At 46.4% G+C, this 19,261-nt stretch overlaps 1 protein-coding gene and 1 non-coding gene across 2 annotated transcripts in view; both read right to left on the bottom strand.

Annotated features, from left to right (window-relative positions):
- Positions 1-19,261, bottom strand: part of Zbtb34 (zinc finger and BTB domain containing 34) — a 60,078-nt gene that overhangs the window by 34,955 nt on the left and 5,862 nt on the right. The window lies entirely within an intron of this gene.
- Positions 2,141-2,243, bottom strand: LOC123458299. The gene has a single exon (XR_006635586.1). It is a non-coding gene; the product is annotated as a U6 spliceosomal RNA (small nuclear RNA).

A 19,261-nucleotide genomic window follows, 5' to 3' on the forward strand; every position in this document is an offset into this window, starting at 1 on the left:
TCTTTTAATAAAAAATGCATTATTTGGACTGGAGAAATGGCTTAGCAGTTAAGACTCATGCCTGCAAAGCCCAAAGACCCAGGTTCAATTCTCTAGGCCCCACGTAAGCCAGATGCACATGGTGGTGTGTGCATCTGGAGTTTGTTTGCAGTGGCTAGAGGCCCTGGCATGCTCATTCTCGCTCTCTCTCTCCCCCTCTTTCTGTCTCTAATAAATAAATAAAACTAAAATAAAAATTTTTAAAGAATGCATTATTTAAAAGAAATTATTTGCAAGCCGAGAAGAATGAGGGAGAGGGTATGGATCTACCAGGGTCTCTTGCCACACTGCAAATGAACTCCAGCTGCACGTACCACTTGTGCATCTGGCTTTATGTGAGTACTGGGGAGTCAAACACAGGCCAGCAGGTTTGGCAAGCAAGCACCTTTAACCACGGCACCATCTCTCTAGCCCAAGAATGCATTCTTTATTAAAATTTAAATATTCCTGGAACTGAAGCCTGTGTTTAATCTGGATGTGATTTTTTTTTTTTTTTTTGCCCCGAATGCTGGCGTGAAATCCAGAATATATCAGAATCAGTGGCATTCTTCAACGTGATGTCTAAAGGTGGACTGTTGTAACTCAACACTACGCTTTCTCACAGTCAGGGAGGGGTGGGGGCAGAGACATCTGTGAAGATCTACCCTGGCTTAAAAAAGGTGGCTGTGTTTTGAGCAGGCAGAAACCCGCTGGGCACACCCCGGATTTGAATGAGATGAGCAAGCTTCACAAGAGAGCAGTCATGCCGCCACATGTGTTTAATGTAAAGCCAACATCCTGTCCATCAAACTTCAGACCAGAGCGCTGCTTGCCTTCCCTCAGAAGTCAGAGGGCTTTGCTGAGTGACTTTGATGACCAAGACTTTTTAGAAAAAGATACCCTGGAAGATGGAACCTTCTCCCCACTGCAGGTAGACTTCCCTAAAGCAAATAGTTCCATTGACCCTAGACGTGACTTTGGCACTTTCTTCAGAGTTGAAAGCTGGTTGAAAGGAAAAGTCATGACATCTGATTGCTTGGAGGCCTCACTGAAGATTTCAAACATAAGATCTGGGGGGGGGGGGGGGCTCTTTAATCTCTCTTTCTTCCTCCTTCTAGGTCTTTAATCCCTTTCTCCTTGTGAAAGAATCAGAAGGCCCTGTGGATCATCCCAAGCATGGAGCATGGGAGTCGCTTTGGTCTTTTATTTGGGGTTTTATTTTTCTGTACATAATTTATTAAAAACAACTTTGAGAAATTATACCTTTTTTTATGTGTGAGAGAGAGAAAACTGGCACACCAGGGCCTCCAGCCATGGCAATCAAAGTCCAGATGTGTGCACAAGGCATCACTTTGTGCATCTGACTTATGTGGATTCTGGGGAGTTGAACCTGGGTCCTTAGACTTCACAGACAAGTGCCTTAACTCCTAAGCCATCTCTCTAGCTCCGCAATTTTATATTTGGTATGGAATAGCCCATTTACCATTTCAACCCTTAATTCAAGAACACATTTTATAAGTGCAAAATAGTGATTGATGGTGTTCGAAATAAATGTCTCAACATAGGGATCTGGAAAACTCTTCAGGATAACAATTTTATATCTTTTTTTTTTTTTTTTAAATCAGGGTTTTACTCTAAACAAGGCTGACCTGGAACTCACTCTGTAGAGAGAAAGAAAGAAAGGACATGCTAGGGTCTCTTGCCACTGCAAACAAACCCCAGACACATGCACCATTTTGCGCATTGCTTTATATGGGTACTGGGGAATTGAACCTAGGCCATCAGGTGGAGCATACGTCTGGAGTTTGTTTGCAGTGGCTAGAGGCCCTGGCACGTCAGTTCTCTTTCTATCTTTATCTCTCTTGCTCTCTCAATCTCTCATGCTGTCTCACAAATTAAAAAAAAAAATAGAAAAAAATTGAGAGATAGCTTAGCAGTTAAGGCATTTGCTTGCAAAGGCAAAGGACCCAGGTTCGATTCCCCAGGACCCACGTGAGCCAGATGCACAAAGTGGGACATGCATCTGGAGTGTGTATGCAGTGGCTGGAGGCCCTGGTGTGTCCATTCATTCTCTCTCTAATAAATAAATATAGAAATATCTATTTTTTAAAAGATGAAATTAAAAAATATGAAACACTTAAGGAGCTTGCATGTGATCCTTGCATAGGGGCTGTGCTACTCTTTTCTGTATTGTTGCAATTTTACTATACATGCTGCCAAAGCAGAGCTAATGCTGGTTTGTTTGTTTTGTTTTTCGAGGTAGGGTCTTGCTCTAGCCCAGACTGACCTTGAATTCACTATTTACTCTCAGGGTGGCCTTGAACTTATGGCGATCGTCCTACTTCTGCCTCCTGAGTGCTGGGAATAAAGGCATGAGCCACCATGCCTGGCTCTTAGTGCTGGTTTTGATTCTCTTTCAGTTGACTTTTAATGAAGAATGAATGCTGACCAATGGCTACATCTGCTGACTGCCACCTCAACCTTTTTGATTTGCCATTCTTTCTGTTCTTCATGGCAGAGCGTAGCTGTCCTGCCTTCTGGGGTCTCCACACACCCTCACCTTGTTTGTTCAAGTTGCAGAATTAGTAACTGAGGTAGTCCCAACAGGAGAAGCAAGGTCACCATGTCACAAACTCAATTAGCTGTGGTATTCCCAGAGCTTTTAGGGTCAGAGCCTAAGCCCTAACAGCTCCACCAAGCAGCCAGGTTTGAACAACTGGCTTTGATAAGCCAGTTGAAAGAGCAGAAAAAGATTGTTAGGATTTGAGGAGATGGCCCAGTGGTTAAAGGCTGTTGCTTGCAAAGCCTACCAGCCTGGGTTTGATTTCCCCTGTACCTACATCAAGCCAGATGCACACAGAATGGTGGGTATGTGGAGATTGTTGGCAGTGGTCAGAGGCCCTAGAGCTCTCATGTTCTCTCTTTCTCTCTTGAATAAAGAATGATTTATTCAGTGTGGCCATAATGGGAAAAGGGACAAAGAGACCCAGTGACCCTCCCCCAAGTCTGTCTAGGAGTCCTGATGTGAGGCTAAGGTTTAAGAAAAGGCAGGAGATATACATATATAACTAAGCAATTTAGTCAAAATGAGCACCCCTCCCACCCACTATTGTCTCGCTCCCCTCTCCTGCAAGGTCTCTAACAAAGTGTAAATCTTTATTCCAAGAAGAGTTCTTCCTCTAAGTGCTCCAGGGCCTCAGCCTTTCCTTTTCCCAGCATGAGATTCCTGGGGGCATTACAGTTTCTGGGGTCTATTGTTTTGATATTCTGATAGCCCCAAGGAAAGGGCACAGGTGTCTCTAGAACATCTTCCTGCCAGGAAGTGGAGAACTGCAGAGTCTCCAACCTGGAGACCCTATTGTTTTATATTTGTTCCTTCAGTAAGTGTTTCTCATCTTTTTTTTTTTTTTCCTGTGTGGGTGTGACAGTATTCATGGTGCTCACCTGTGTGTGGACTGCACATGCTTGTGCAGGTGGGAATATAAGTGTGTGTGAGAGTGTTTGTGTGGAAGCCAGAGTTTGATGGCAGGTATCACTCTCCACCTTATTTATTGAGACAGGGTCTTTCGCCTAAACCCAGCGTTTGCCAATTCAGGTAGTCTAGCCAGCCAGCTTGACTAGAGATTCGCTCTCTCTGTCTCCTAAGAGCTGGGATTATAAACAGGCAGGCCACCATACCCACCAGGCATCTAGGTGGGGCCTAGGGATCCAAACTCTGGCCTTTACACTTAGATGGCAAGCATTTCACCCACTGAGCTGCCTCCCCAGCCCCTGAAGTTTTGCTTGTTTGTTTTTTGGTTTTTGGAGGTGGGGTCTCAATCTAGCTCAGGCTGACCTGGCTTTACTCTGTCATCTCAGGGTGGCTTCAAACTCACAGAGATCCACCTACCTCTGCCTCTCGAGTGCTGGGATTAAAGGCGTGCGCCACCACGTCCGGCTCTGAATGTTTTTTAAAGTACCACACTGCTGTAGATGCTGGGGATTCCAAAGTGGATAGAAAGGAATAACCCATGCTCTTGAGGCTCCCCTGCTTTCATGGGAAAGGGAGGCAAAAACTACCAACATCACGTCCCACGCTAGGTGGTGAGGAGAGCTAGGGGAAAAATAAACAGCAAAGGGAGAAGAACGTGAATCCCTATGCCTATCTGAATGCTAGCTTGAATGCTTCCCTCCCACCTAATCTTGCCTTTCGATGCCTGGGAGCAGGGCTCCTGGCAGGACCTGCCTTCCCACACTTGATCTTAGCCAAAAGACTGAAAAGTGATTACCTGTCCCTGATAACCTTCCTCCCTCTGTCACTGAGCTAACCCCGCCCTGTTCCAGCCAGTCCTCTTCTGTGTAGCCTCCTGGGGGTCTGTGTCCCACCAGTCCTGAACTCAGTTCATTCAGTTTTAGATCTGTCACTCATTGCTAGTTCTGAAATTTGTTTTTCAATTCAGGGTTTCCACCATTGCTAGGCATTTGACCTCCTTCATGATATCTCTGAGACTGGACACGTATGGTTAAAAAAAAACCCCAAAAAACATGAGACCTGGGCTGGGGAGATGGCCCAGTGGATAAAGTGCTCCCTGTGCAAGTGTGAGTATCTCAGTGGTGATCAACAAGAGATTCTGCCTTAAACAAGGTAGAAGGTTGTCCTCTGGCCTCCACACACACACCAGTGTGGCACATGCACTTCTGTACACACACATACAAACCATAAGATCCTGTGCAAGTGACTTAGTCTCCAGGAACCTCCATTTTATCATCTGTAAAATGGGCATGGCGACGGTACATGCCTCAAATGACTATTAGGAGGTCCTCATGAGATTCAAAAAAGGGGCCTGGGTGTGGTGGTGCACGCCTTTAATCCCAGTACTCAGGGGGCAGAGGTAGGAGGATCCAGGCCACCCTGAGACTACATAATGAATTCCAGGTCAGTCTGGGCTACAGGGAAACCCTACCTGGAAAAACAAACAAAAATGGGATTTGCAGAGTCTTGTAGTGAGTGGGGCCTTACTAAGCAGTGCAGTGGGCTGTGGGGTGGGAGCAGGGGGCTGAGCAGTGGTCAGCACTATGGAGGGGGCAGCACCGTGGGCAGGCACACCCACGTTGTCTCCCTCTGCCCTCTGCCAGGCCTCCTCTATCCCTCCCCCAACCCTGACAGGCTGCCCTTCTCTACACCCCTTTCATCACAGATTTTAGCTTCTTGGAATCTTTGCCTCTGGCCACTTAATGAGAAAACTTTTCAACTGATCTGCCCCTCCCTCCCACCTCACCCCCTACAGAAAAGTCTTTCAAATTGAAGGCTCCGCTCCCTTGCCTGTCAGTCAAGACCCCAGAAGCCTGAGTGAGAGCTCTCCCCTCCTCTTTATCTTTTTTTTTTTTTGTTGTTGTTTGTTTGTTTTGTTTTTCCAGGTAGGCATTTCTCACTAACCTGGAATTCACTATGAAGTCTCAGGGTGGCCTCAAACTCATGGCGATCCTCCTACCTCTGCCTCTCGAGTGCTGGGATTAAAGGCGTGCGCCACCATGCCTGGCCTTTCTTATCTTTTTAAAAATATATTATTTGAGAGAGAAAGAGTGTGTGCATGTGTATGTGTGTATAGGCACACCAGAGCCTCTTGGCGTTGCAAGCAAACTGCAGAAGCATGTGCCACTTTGTGCATCTGGCTTTATGTGGGTTTTGGAAAATTGAACCCTGGCCTGCAGGCTACAAGCAAGTACCTTTAACCACTGAGCAATCTCCCCATCCTGCTTCTTTTTGTTGTGGTTGTTGTCGTTTGTTTTTCAAGGCAGGGTCTCACTCTAGCTCAGGCTGACCTGGAATTCACTATGTAGTCTCAGAGTGGCCTGGAACTCACAGTGATCCTCCTACCTCTGCCTCCTGAGTGTTGGAATTAAAGGTATATGCCAGGCCAGCCTGATTCATTTGTAATGGGCCGATTTGAAAGATACTGTTTTGCCCTCTTGGAGAACAAGCAGCCCTTTGGAACTCCAGGAAGCCTGGACACCCAGTGCCAAAGATGGTGGGGAGTTCCGCACATCCAGAGGCTTCTGCTGCACAGAGAACCTCAGTCCCTCTACCTCCAGACCCGCTCCTGGCTGGTACCAAAGCAGGAATCTATTTTCCCAGCGTGGAACCCTGGGAACTGAAAACCTGACAAGGATTACTGAAAACCTTTTCTGCACACCTGCCTTCAGGACTCCTGGGACAGATACATGGGTAGTCTGCACCCCATCCCTTCTACAGAACTTTCAGACCTGAAGTCTTATTAGGACAGCTCAACTTCTGGTCAAGCAATAAGGATACACCTTTCACTGTCAGAATCATGTGTCCAAGGGAGGTAACAATTATTCTGATCCCAAAGGATCTTGGGAAGGAGTGTAACACAATGATCTGTCAGGGGCTTTACAAGGGGCCTAGTGTGTGGTCAACATGCAGTGACAATGGCTCTTGCATCCCCCTTGGGATGTCGCTAAGACAGCTTCTTATTGACATCACGGTTCCCTAAGACTCGTCACCCTGTGTTTTATCACTTGCCTGTGGGACATAAGCAGTGAGGACCTTCTCCTGTTCTGTTGTTAGGGGTTTTCTGTGGCTAGAGATCAGGGGCTGCATGTTTCCCACTGAGCTCCCTGTGGTCAGGACCAAGATGGGCACAAGCCAAGTGCTTAATAAATGTTTGTTTGTTTGTTTGTTTTTGAGGCAAGCCCAACAGACTGGCCTGATTTTTATGCGAGGAAGAGAGAGAGAGGAGAGAGGAAGAAAAAAAAATGGTACGCCAGGGCCTCCAGCCACTGCAATCGAACCGCAGTCACGTGTGCCACCTTGTGCGCATGGGCAACTTTGTGTGCTTGCCGTCACCTTGTGCGTCTGGCTTACATGGGATCTGGGGAGTTGAACATGGGTCCTTAGGCTTCACAGGAAAATGCCTTAACCACTAAGCCATCTCTCTAGCCCAATAAATGCTTTTTAAATTTTATTTATTTGTGTGTATGTGTGTGTGTGTGTGTGTGTGTGTGTGTGTGTGCGCGCACACCTGTTTTCATGGCTGGGTTTTTTTTTTTTTTTTTTTGGTTTTTCGAGGTAGGGTCTCACTCTGGTCCAGGCTGACCTGGAATTAACTCTGTAGTCTCAGGGTGGCCTTGAACTCATGGCGATCCTCCTACCTCTGCCTCCCGAGTGCTGGGATTAAAGGCGTGCGCCACCACGCCTGGCTTCATGGCTGTTTGCTTAAGGTCAGAGGACAATTTTCAGGTCAGTCCTCTCCACATCCTTTCTCACTATAGGCACACTGAGATTAGAGAAGTCCACCACAGCTTCTAGATTTTACCTGGGGTCTGGGGATCCAAACTCAGGGAGTCGTGAGTTGTGCAACAAGCACTTTATCTACTGGGCCATCTCCCCAGCCCTTGGTAAATGTTTCAAAACAAGGAACACTGGGAAGATAAAAAGAGGATAGGCTCCCAATAGGATGAAATGGCTCATAACTGGAGGACAGGGGTTCAGGGGGCCATCCTGAGAAGACAGCTGCTCACCTTGCCTTTCCCTGGAGTTGAGAAGCATCTATTGTGTGCGTGGGGGGAGGGGCACACATGCACCACAGTGATCCTCCTACCTCTGTTTCATGGAGGTAGGGTCTCACTCTAGCTCAGGCTGACCTGGAATTCACTATATAGTCTCAGGGTGGCCTTGAACTCACCATGATACTCCTACCTCTGCCTCCAGAGTGCTGGGATTAAAGGCGTGTACCACCACACCCAGTGATTTTAGTTTATTTTTGCTTGTGCTAAATATATGTGTGTGTGGTGTATGTAAGTGTGTGTGTCCTTGTGGTACCCTATGCACTCACCTGTGGCAGGGGTGCTTGCTTACAATAACCAGAGCAGTACTTTCTCCTGCTCCATTCTTCCGTCCATTCTTATTTTCAGCCAGAGTCCCTTACTGATACTGGAGCTTGCTGTTTTCTGTGAGCCTGGATGATTCCTTAATCTCTGCTTTCCTTTGTAGGACTGGGGTTATAGGTCTGTGTGGCTACCCTAGCTGTTTACATCTGTGATTCTAACTCAAGCAGCCTCAGGTCCTCATGCTTGCACAGGATTCACATTGCACTGCGGAGCCATCTCTCCAGTCCTGACATGAGTTCAAAGCCAGCATGGGCTACCGAGTAAGTTTTAGGTCACGCTAGGCTACAGTGAGACCCTACCTCAAAAAACAAAACGAGGGCTGGAGAGATGGCTTAGCGGTTAAGCGCTTGCCTGTGAAGCCTAAGGACCCCGGTTCGAGGCTCGGTTCCCCAGGTCCCACGTTAGCCAGATGCACAAGGGGATGCACACGTCTGGAGTTCGTTTGCAGAGGCTGGAGGCCCTGGCGCGCCCATTCTCTCTCTCCCTCTATCTGTCTTTCTCTCTGTGTCTGTTGCTCTCAAATAAATAAATAATTAAAAAAAAAAAAAAACGAACAAACACTAGATGAGTGTGGTGGCCTTTAATCCCAGCACTCGGGAGGCAGAGGTAGGAGGATTGCCATGAGTTCAAGGCCACCCTGAGATTACATAGTGAGTTCCAGGTCAGCCTGAGCTAGAGTGAGACCTTATCTCAAAAAGTAAATAAATAAGCAAATAAATAAAATAAAATAAAAATACAATAAATAAACTTATGGCAATCCTCCTACCTCAGCCCCCCAAATGCTGGGTGAGACACAACACTACCCCAAAGTCTGCTCTTCAGAGATGGCCAACAGCAGAGCCCCAGGAGCTGAACTGTGTAACTGACCTTGCACTCTATCCCAGGGGCAGAGTCCATGGTGACCTGTAAGGGCCCCTGCTCCACCAATAATCTTTTTTTGTTGTTCTTGTTTTTAATTTTTAGGGAGAGAGAGAGAATTAGCATGCCAGGGCCTCAGCCACTGAAATCAAACATCAGACACTTGTGCCCCCTAGTGGGCATATGCGACCTTGCACTTGCCTCACCTTTGTGCGTCTGGTTTACATGGGATCTGGAGAGTCGACCACGGGTCCCTAGGCTTTGCAGGCAAGTGCCATAACTGCTAAGCCATCTCTAGTCCTCCACCAGTAATCTTGAACTAACAGTGTGTTCCAGGAACCCACCTATAGGAATGCCATTTCTTTTGATGAAATGTGTGACACACTTCTTCATGTTATGCTGTTTTTTTGTTTTGTTTTTTTTTTTTTTTGGCTGTGGATGCCTCTGTCAGTTAAAGTTTCCCAGCAGAAAGGCTTTCTTGAATTCTAAAGTCCACTCCAAGGAGCCTGGCCTTGCCTGTCTCTTATCAGGAGACCCAGGAACAAGGAAGAAAGAATGGAGACCAGAGTGTGAGCATGATGCTAGGGAGGCAGAGGTAGGAGGATCCAGTGAGGCCAGCCTGGGGCTAGTGTGAGATCCTGCCTTGAAAAAAAAATGTGAACGTGGCCCTGTGTTTGCTCAATAATGAAGCTATAATACTTGGTTTGTGAATTTCTCCAAATACCCATAGTAACATTGTAATGTCACATGCTGTAGACGTGGTTAGCAGGACAAAGATTAGGTCTACCTTTTGCCAAAAAGAAAAAGAAAAAAGAAAGCAAGAAAGGAAGGAAGAAAAGAAAACTTTCCTAGTGAACAAGAAGAGAGGCTCTCCCCAGGCTTCTGTCTTGGATGACTTACTGTGGGTACGGGTCCCATGTCATCAGCCCCCAGGGAAGCTAAGGGTCAGTAAACTGCTAGCTAGGCGCAGCTGTTCCGCTCCTTTAAGAGCGTGTAAGCATTTTGCCTGGAGCAGATCAGGGTCATATTTAGGAGGTGGGGGGGTTCCCAACCTCAGATTCAGAGGCTTTATTCCCACCCCACAGAAAACCCCCAAGTGCTACTCTGATCACAGGGGGAGCTACCTGGGGGCCTTCTGGAGAATAACAAGTTGATTTCCATCCTGACCAAGGAAAAGGTTGGGGGTAGGTTTTCCTTGGGGTCCAAAATGGTGAAAGGAGCAATTTGTGACTCTCTGAGGCTGCTGAGCTGCAAGAACTTGAAAGATGATTCCAAGAACAAGACAGCTGGGCGTGATGGCTCACATCTTTAATCCCAGCACTCGGGAGGCAGAGGTAGGAGAATCGCTGTGAGTTCGAGGCCACCCTGAGGCTCCATAGTGAATTCCAGGTCAGCCTGAGCTAGAGTGAGACCCTACCTCGGAAAAAAAAAAAAAAAAAGAACAAGACAAAGTCTGTGCTTTAAAACTCAGTCTAGCTAGTCAGTTTTCGAAGTTAAAAACAAAATGTCGCCTGCATGGTCTCTGGCTTCCATTGTCAGAGGGAGGAGAGGCCTACAGGAGCAGTGGCAACTGTGCTGTGCAGTGACCACTCCAATCAGACAGCCCGCGACGGCCATTGCAGGGGCAAGCAGGGGTCCTCGAAGGGGCAAGCAGGGGTCCTCGAAGGGAAGCCAACCTTCATCACCCAGTAATTTCTTTTCTTAATTTTTATCTTCTGTGTGGTGTGCATGCATGTATGCGTGTAAATGGGGGTGCATTGCGGGCATATGTTCATGAATGACATGTGTGTGTAGACTGGAGGTTGACATTGGATGTTTCTTTTTTTAACCACTTTTCACTTGATCGATCAATTGATTGCTCTATCTATCTATCTATCTATCTATCTATCTATCTATATATATATACATATTTTTTTTTTTTTTGGTCTTTTGAGTTAGGGTCTCACTCTGGCCCAGGCTGACCTGGAATTAACTGTGTATTCTCAGGGTGGCCTCGAACTCACAGCGATCCTCCTACCTCTCCCTCCCGAGTAAGTGCTGGGATTAAAAGTGTGTGCCGCCATGCCTGGCTTGTTTTTTGTTTTTTTTTTGAGGTAGGGTCTTGCACTAGCCCAGGCTGACCTGGAATTCACTATGTTGTCTCAGGCAGGCCTCAAACTCACAGTGATTCTACCTTGGACTCCCAAGTGCTGGGATTAAAGACATGTGCTACCAGCTTCTTTTTCTTTTGATGCTTTTTCTTTATTTATTTGAGAGAGAGAGAGAGAGGAAGAGAAAGAGAGAATGGGCGTGCCAGGGCCTCCAGCCAGTGCAAAGGAACTCCAGAAACATACGCCCCCTTGTGCATCTGGCTTACGTGGGTACTGGGGAATCGAACCTGGGTTCTTAGGCTTCACAGGCAAGCACCTTAACCTCTAAGCCAGCTCTCTAGCCCTATCTGTTTAAAAAATATTTACTTACTTATTTATTTGAGAGAGAAAGAGGCAGGCACACACATAGAGAATGGGTGTGCCAGGACTTCTAGCCACTGCAAACTAACTCCAGGAGCATGCACCACCTTGTACATCTGGCTTCATGTGGGTACTTGGGACTCGAACCCAGGTCCTTAGACTTTTAAGTGCCTTAACCATTAAACGATCTCTCCAGCCCTTATCCTTGGTTTTTTTGAGGCAGGGTCTCACTCTGTTCTGGGTTGATTTGGAACTCACTCTGCAGCCCAGGCTGGCCTCAGACTCAATGATCCTCCTGCCGCAGCCTCCCAAGTGCAGGGATTCTAAGCGTGAGCCACCACATTCTGCTCTACCACTTTATGTAATGAGGCAAGGTCCTCCATGAACCCAGAGCTCACTGATTAGGCTAGTCTGTAGTTAGCCAGCTTACCCAGGGCTTTCTTGTTTCTGCCTTGCCAGGGCTCGGGTTACAGGTACTCACTGCCACACTTAACATTTATGCAGATACTGGGGAGCCCCTCATGTTTGTGTGGAAAGTGCTTTACCAATGGACCTATCCGCTCCAGATCGCCAGTAACTTCTGCAAGTTTCTCCTGCCTTAGAGGTGACTGAATATAAAGATATAAAGTGAATCTGCTAGATGATGGAATTTACGGAAGGGAACATAACCACTAATGGCACAGTTCGCACCTTTTGAGCCCTCACCAGAAGACTTTAATATCTGTCTCAGGAAGTATTTTGGTCTCCTGTCTCACCTTGTGGGTGCCACACCCATACCTGCCTCAAGATCATAGGAGACTATTCAAATTTCTGGGTGCAGGCCTGTGCTGCAAGGAACACAGAAAACAAGCAGGTCTTTGCACCCTTCTGGTCACTGGTGCCTCGTGGGAATAGGCTTCCAGTGATGTCTGTGGGGTGACCCAAACTAGACTTCTTGGGGTTCTGCAGAGGGAGATGCTGGACTGATGAAAGGAAAGGGCGTTTCTTAGAGGAGGTCTTGGCGACAGCCGTGGGTAGGATTACAGCACGAGGGAAGGACAAAGCCTGCACCCTCATCAGAGGGAATAGAATAGCATTAGCGATACTCATGGGTACTGGGAAGTTGAGGTGAAGTCCAAAGAAGGGCTGGGAAGATGGCTCAGTGGTTAAGGGTGCTTGCTTGTAAAACCTGCTGGCCTCGGGACTCAGTTTCCCAGCACCCATGTAAAACCAGGTGCACAAAGTAGTACATGCATGTGGACTTCATCTGCAACCGTAGCTGGCCCTGGTGCACCCATATTTCCTTTCTTTCTCTCTGCTCATAAATAAAAAAAAATTAAATCAAAGACTAAGTCCAAAGCAAAGGAGATTTGACTGGTGTAAGTGAGATGGAAAAGCAAGGAAGAAACCAACCTGATAGAAATCCTAAGGCCAGAGTGCAAAGAGTTTGGGCCTAGCATGTAGAAACCAGGGGCCCGATGGCGATTTCCACAGGAGCTGGCGATGAGAGGGAAGAGGGAGGTCTACAGAAGAGTGAAGGGCGAATAGAGTGGGGAGACCAGGCTGGTGCAAAAACAAATTGAGAGAGAATGACAGAGTGGTGACAGCCACCGTCCAAGGTCAAGAGTGAGACTTAACCGAGTGTGTAGGAAGAGATGGGGTCCATGGCATTTTCTGTTGGCTGTCCTTTCCCTCCAAGCCATCACAGATGAGCAAGGTGGCTCACATCTGTAGACCCAGCATGAGAAAGGCAGAGGCAGAAGGATCACTACTAGTTTGAGGCCAACCTGGGCTATATTGGAAGGTCCAGACCATCCTGGGCCACACAGAGAAACCTGTCTCTAAAACCCCAAATCACAGCTGCAGTGGATAAAGCATTTACCTGGCAATGCTGAGTACCTGAGTTTGGATCCCCAGGCGCCATATAAGAAGCAGGAAGCTTTGATAAGCTTCTGTAATCCCAGTATACCTATGGCTAGTAGGAAAGTGGGATCAAAAGAATTTTCCTGGGGCTGGAGAGATGGCTTAGCTGTGAAGGTGCTTACCTGTGAAGCCTAAGGACTCATGTTCAACTCTCCAGGTCCCACATAAATCAGACACACTATGATGCACGTGTGCAAGGTCGCACATGTGCACAAGGCTGGAGTTCAATTGTAGTAGCTGGAGGCCCTGGTGCACCAACACTCTCTCTCTCATTCTCTCTCTAGCTCTCGCTCTCTTGCATTAAAAAAAAAAGAGGCTAGTTTGTTGGGCTTGCCTAAAAATAAACAAGTAAGTAAGTAAATAAATAAAAGAATTTTCCTGGAAGCTCATGAATGGAGCAGTGATCAATGAGATAGCCTGCCTCAAATAGGGCGAAAGTTTGAAGACTGATCCAAAAGTTGTCCTCTGACCTCCACCTGCGCACAGTGACATGCCTGCATCCACACTCACACACATGAGCACACACACACCCAAAATAAGTAAGTTAAAAAACCCACAGCAAACTGGGCGTGGTGATGCATGCCTTTAACCCCAGCACTCAAAAGCAGAGGTTAGAGGATCACAGTGAGTTCAATGCCACCCTGAGAGACTACATAGTGATTTCCAGATCAGCCTGAGCTAGAGTGAGACCTCATCCCGAAAAACCAAGAAAAAAGAAACAACAACAAAAAACCCAACCAACCAACCAAACAAACAAAAAAACACCCAAAGCAAAAGTTCTCATAGAAGGAAAAGTCAAGTTATGGCTGGAGATAATGGCTCAGCAGTTCTTAGCGCTTGCCTACAAAGCCAAAGGACCCAGGTTCAATTCCCCAGGATGCACGTAAACCAGATACACAAGGTGACACATGTGTCTGGAGTGCGTTTGCAGTGGTTGGAGGCCCGGGCACGCCTATTCATTCTCTTTCTGTCGCTCTCTCCTTACATATACATATACATATACATATACATATACATATACATATACATATACATATACATATACATATATATTTTTTAAGAAAAAACAAGTTTAGGAGGAGCCTCTGAAATCTTATTCTCAGATGGTTGTAGGTTAACAACAGCATGCCCATCAGGCTATGGGAGTTGGGTTTGCCCTATTTCATCACTCCCTTTGAACTTGACCTATCTGGGATCCTCCTTCCAGGCAGCTGTTCCACACCCAAGAAACTACATTAACCAGCCTAGTATTAGTCACTCAACCCATGCTGGGAATACAGCATAAACACCTCGTCTGAGGTCACAGCATTCCACTGGCTTCATCTTCCTGACAGCTCAGATCCTTACTAAATCAACACCACGCGCCTCGGCTGTAGAAAGTCACGATCTTGCATTACATGATGTAATTATGGTGAATTTGGGCACAAGAGACAGGAGCTGAGCATGGTGGCGCATGCCTTCAATCCCAGCACTTGGGAAGGAGACAGAGGTAGGAGGATTGCTATGAGTTCGAGGCCACCCTGAGACTACAGAGTGAATTCCAGGTCAGCCTGGGCTAGAGTGAGACTCTACCTCGAAAACCTCCCTGGCAAAAAAAAAAAAAAAAAAAAAAGAATCTAAGGAAGCATTGCCATTATTTGGTAAAGAACAGAGCACAGAGCCTGGCTAAATAAATGAATGCTCCGTAGTTGATATCCATTACCATGGTAACCAGCCCCCACCCCTTGCCTGCTGGATTCCCAGCTACCACCACACTTCCTTACCTCACGGTCTGTCCTCTTTCTTCACACTATTCCCTCCATATAGCATCCCTGTTCACTCCAATCCACGCCAGAAGTCCACTGCCAGACATCCTGCTTCTGCCTCAGCCACTAGTGTAAGAGAAGTTCCACTCATTTGTCTCTAGGAGGTGAGCCCTAAGACAGCAGCAGAGATTTTAAAAATGCATTTTAGGGGCTGGAGAACTGGCTTGGCGAAGGCACTGGTCTGCAAAACTAAAGGACCCAGGTTTGATTCCCCAGTACTCATGTAAAGCCAGATGCTCAAGGTAGTGCATGCATCTGGAGTTCAGTTGCAGTGGCTAGAGGCCCTGGTGTGCCTATTCTCTCTCTCCTTCCCTGCTTCTTTCGCTCTCAAATAAATAAGTAAAATATTAAAAAATAAAAATGCATTTTGGGCCAGGAGTGGTGGTGCATGCCTTTAATCCCAGCACCCATGAGACAGAGAGGTAGGATTGCCGTGAGGTCAGCCTGAGCTAGAGTGAGACCCTACCTCAGAAAACCAAAAAAAAAAAAAAAAAAAAAAGAGAGATGGCTTAATGGTTAAGGCTCTTGCCTGCAAAACCTAAGAACACAGGTTGGAGCTGGGTGTGGTGACGCACACCTTTAATCCCAGCACTCAGGAGGCAGAGATAGGAAGATCACTGTGAGTTCAAATCCACCCTGAGACTACATAGTGAATTCCAGGTCAGCCTGGGCTAGAGTGAGACCCTACCTCAAAAAACCAAAAGTAAATAAATCCTGCTAGTAGACAACGACATGGACATTGATAGAGCCTTTGCTATGTGAGAGTCACATGGTTGGAGAAACTATGAGTCCAGACCTGCAAAATCCACGTTGAGAGGACAGTCCTCCAACAGTGGTGACTATGTTTGGCAAGGGGGCCTCTCGTAGCTGTGGATGTGATATAAGCCAGAGCTTCACTGACCTGGAAAGACAATTACAGCTACTTCCTGTAATAGCTATATAGCTACCCTCAGCATCCTCTACTTTAACAAAAAATTCAGTTAACCTATCACTTAACCATCAACTCAGGGCAGAAAGGAATGAAAATTTCCCATCAAAAATTTCTACCCTGCAGAGTGTGTTGGCGCATACCTTTAGTCCCAGCACTGGGGAAGCTGAGGCAGGAGGATCACCATGAATTCAAGGCCAGCCTGGGGCCACAGAGTGAGTTCCCGGTCAACCTGGGCTAGATGAGACCCTACCTTGAAAATAAATAAATAATAAACAATAAACAGGGCTGAAGAAATGGCTTAGTGGCTAAGGCACTTGCCTGCGAAGCCAAAGGACCCAGGTTCTATTTCTGAAGACCCACATCAGCCTGAGCTAGAGTGAGACCTTACCTAGAAAAACCAAAATAAATAAATAAATAAACTAATTAATTAAAAAAAGAGTTCAAGATTGGGCTGGGGAGATTGCTCAGTAGTTAAAGGCACTTGTTTGCAGAGCCCAATGACCCAGGTTTGATTCCCTAGTATTCACATAAAGCCAGATGTATAAAGTGGTACATGCATCTGGAGTTTATTTACAATGGTATTAAATCCTGGTGTGACCATTTTCTCTCTTGCACACAAATAAATTAAAAAAAATTTTTTTAAGTTTAAATTGGGGCTGGAGGGGTGGCTCAGTGTTTAAAGGAGCTTGCTTGCAAAGCCTGATGGCCTGGGTTTGATTCCCTAGTAATTGCATAAAGCCAGATGCAGCAGGGCATGGTGGCACACTCCTTTAATCCCAGCACTCAGGAGGCAGAGGTAGGAGGATCGCCGTGAGTTTGAGGCCACCCTGAGAATACAGAGTGAATTCTAGGTCAGCCTGAGCTAGAGTGAGACCCTACCTCAAAAAAACAAAACAAAACAAACAAACCAAAAAAAGCCATATGCAAAAATGCATGTATCTGGAACTCATTTGCAATGGCAAAAATGCATGTATCTGGAACTCATTTGCAATGGCAAGTGCCCATTCCCTCTCTCTCATTTTCTATATCTGTTTGCAAGTAAATAAGTTTTAAAAAATATTTTTCATTTGCAGTAACCAGAGGCCCTGGCACCCCATGTTTCTCCTTGCAAGTAAATACGTAAAATTTTTTTAAAGATTAAAAAAAAATATTAATGAGAGGGAGAAAGAAAGAGAGAGAGGGAGAGCGAATGGGTATGTAGGGCCTCTAGCCACTGCAAATGAACTCCAGACTCATGAACCATCATGTGTATGAGTGGCTTATGTGGGTATTGGGGAACTGTCCTTTGGCTTTGCAGGCAAGCGCCTTAACTGCTAAGCCATGTCTCCAGCCCCCTTTTCGTTTTCTTTCTTTTAATGAGATAAAGAGAGAGAGAGAGAGGGAGGGCGGGAGGGCGGGAGGGCGAGAGAACTGGTGCACAAGGGCCTCCAGCCACTGCGATAAAACTCCAGACTCGTGTGTGACCTTGCATATGCGTCACCTTGTGTGCTGTTGTCACCTTGTGCTTCTGGCTTACATGGGATCTGGGGAGTTGAACATGGGTACTTAGGTTTAACAGGCAGACACCTTAACTGCTAAGCCGTATCTCCAGCCCAGTAAAAATATTTTTTTAAAAAAGGTTAGATCACCCTTAGCTACACAGCAAGTTCAAGACCAACCTGGGCTACATGATACCTTATCTTAAAAAAAAAAAAAAAGAGAGAGAGAGAAAAGAGAAGTAGGCTGGGCGTGGTGCTCATGCCTTTAATCTCAGCACTTAGGAGACAGAGGTAGGAGAATTGCTGTGAATTTGAGGCCAGCCTGAGACTACATAGTGAATTCCAGGTCAGCCTGGGCTAGAGGGAGACCCTACCTCAAATAACAAAACCCCCCCAAACAAACAAAAAAAGACAACCAAAAGTATGTAAATAAATATTTGATAAATGAGTGATGAGCAAAGACCAGATCCTGGCTAGACAGCTGCTGTGAAGCCTCCTATTTTTATGCTAGTACTAGTCTATTTGGCTGCATACTTTTTAGATGCATTTTAACGTTGCTTAATTAATTCGTAACAAAAAACATTGAGATTTAAAGTTTTTCTTGACCAGCCTACCATCGTATCTACAAAATATTCCAATACCCAGAAGGATCCATCCGCCCCTGCCAGAGAAGACTGGGAACGTTGGCTGAGATGCTGCCCGCCTCTCCCGCAGCAGGGCACCGTGCCTTCCTGGTAGAGCTCCCGGGTGAGTCACGGGCTTCGCTGCGGCCCTTTCTAATTTCAGGCAGTCAGAAGAGCTCACGCCACTGCCCCTTCAGAGCTGATTCACATGAAAGACAGCTTTTATTACACATAGTCCTCCCCCGCCCCTTCCTTGGCCCAGATTCTCTAAACATTCCACCTTCATCCAGGTTGGCACAATCGCAATTTGAAAGTGGTCCAAAGGCAACTTCTGGTTCTTAATCAATCGCTGCAAGTTTTAATACCAGACGGAGAACTAAGGCACAGGAAACCACCTGTGGGCATGCCCTTCTCGAACAGCTTCCCAGCAGAAATGAACAACCAAGTTAGTCACTTTTTGCAAACATGGAGCTCTCTCCTGTAGTGCGGCAATGGAGTTGGTTCCACCCTGGCGGCAAGTGAAGGCTTTTCTCTGCCAGGAATTCTTAGCTCCCGCTTCCCTCTCTGCTTGACTGTACCTGAACCAATGCCCAGTATGGTAGCTAAGTACCTGCTCAGATATAAAATCTTTCATTTGGGATGAAAAGAGAACCCATATTTACTTCAGAAGTCTCAGCTAGCAGGCAATTTTGGCCACTCCATAAGATTGCTGGGTGCTCCTGTTTCCAAAGGAAGGTGCTCCTTGGGAGGGGAATCAGGGCCTCATGTATGCTCAGGACGTGCTCTACCACTGAGCCACAGCCTTACTCTCTAAAAACAGGTTTTTTTTAAATGAAGTTATCACCATTCCTCAAATTTTCTTTATAGGTTCAGGAGCAGCCCAGGATCATGCACTGCATTTAATTGTCCCTCCAACTTGGAACAGTTCCTGTATTTTTCTTTCTTTTATGTCTTTGCCATGTTAGAGGAGTAACTGCACCCTACATTGTGCAGAATCTTCATTTGGACTTTGGTGATTCCTCATGATTAATGTTATTTTGGTCAGGAATTGATTTATTTTTTTTTTCCAGTTCAGTTTCTATTTTTTTGTTTATTTATATTTATTTGAGAGCAACAGACAGAGAGGCAGAGAGAGAGAGAGAGAATGGGCGCACCAGGGCCTCCAGCCACTGCAAACGAACTCCAGACGCATGTGCCCCCTTGCGCATCTGGCTAATGTGGGTCCTGGGTAATCGAGCCTCGAACCGGGGTCCTTAGGCTTCACAGGCAAGTGCTTAACTGCTAAGCCGTCACTCCAGCCCAGTTT

Source organism: Jaculus jaculus, chromosome 1 (genome assembly GCF_020740685.1).
Source record: "Jaculus jaculus isolate mJacJac1 chromosome 1, mJacJac1.mat.Y.cur, whole genome shotgun sequence".
Classification (NCBI taxonomy): Eukaryota; Metazoa; Chordata; class Mammalia; order Rodentia; family Dipodidae; genus Jaculus; species Jaculus jaculus.